At 55.2% G+C, this 308-nt stretch overlaps 1 protein-coding gene across 1 annotated transcript in view; it reads left to right on the top strand.

Annotated features, from left to right (window-relative positions):
* The window catches only part of LOC119587051, a 36,603-nt gene that overhangs the window by 30,092 nt on the left and 6,203 nt on the right, over positions 1 to 308 (top strand). The gene's annotated exons all lie outside the window — the stretch shown is intronic.

The following is a 308-nucleotide window of genomic DNA, read 5'->3' as shown; positions in this document are numbered from 1 at the left end:
CGACTGATCGCTGGCACTGCCTATGAAGGCTTCATTCCCTCCTCCACCCGAAGCATTTGCGATCACGCCCTTACAATTCGCCCGCATGCTCGCCCATACACCGAATTCCTGGGAAAGTCGATAACAGAGAGAGGTTAATGTACGCGAGAGGGCGGTCGGGCCCCGTCCTAATGAGAGAACACGAAATGTAAGACCTATTTCAAGGGGCATTTCAAGGGGGTTTGTTGTATGAAAACCGCCGCTTGCGTGCTGCCGCTCTTGCCAGCCCTACGGAGGACCACTTACCGCCAAAGCCTCGTCAATAGCGG

Source organism: Penaeus monodon, chromosome 22 (genome assembly GCF_015228065.2).
Source record: "Penaeus monodon isolate SGIC_2016 chromosome 22, NSTDA_Pmon_1, whole genome shotgun sequence".
In the NCBI taxonomy this organism is placed as follows: Eukaryota; Metazoa; Arthropoda; class Malacostraca; order Decapoda; family Penaeidae; genus Penaeus; species Penaeus monodon.
Note: the sequence above shows the minus strand (reverse complement) of the source record. Positions and strands in the feature narration are given on the sequence as shown.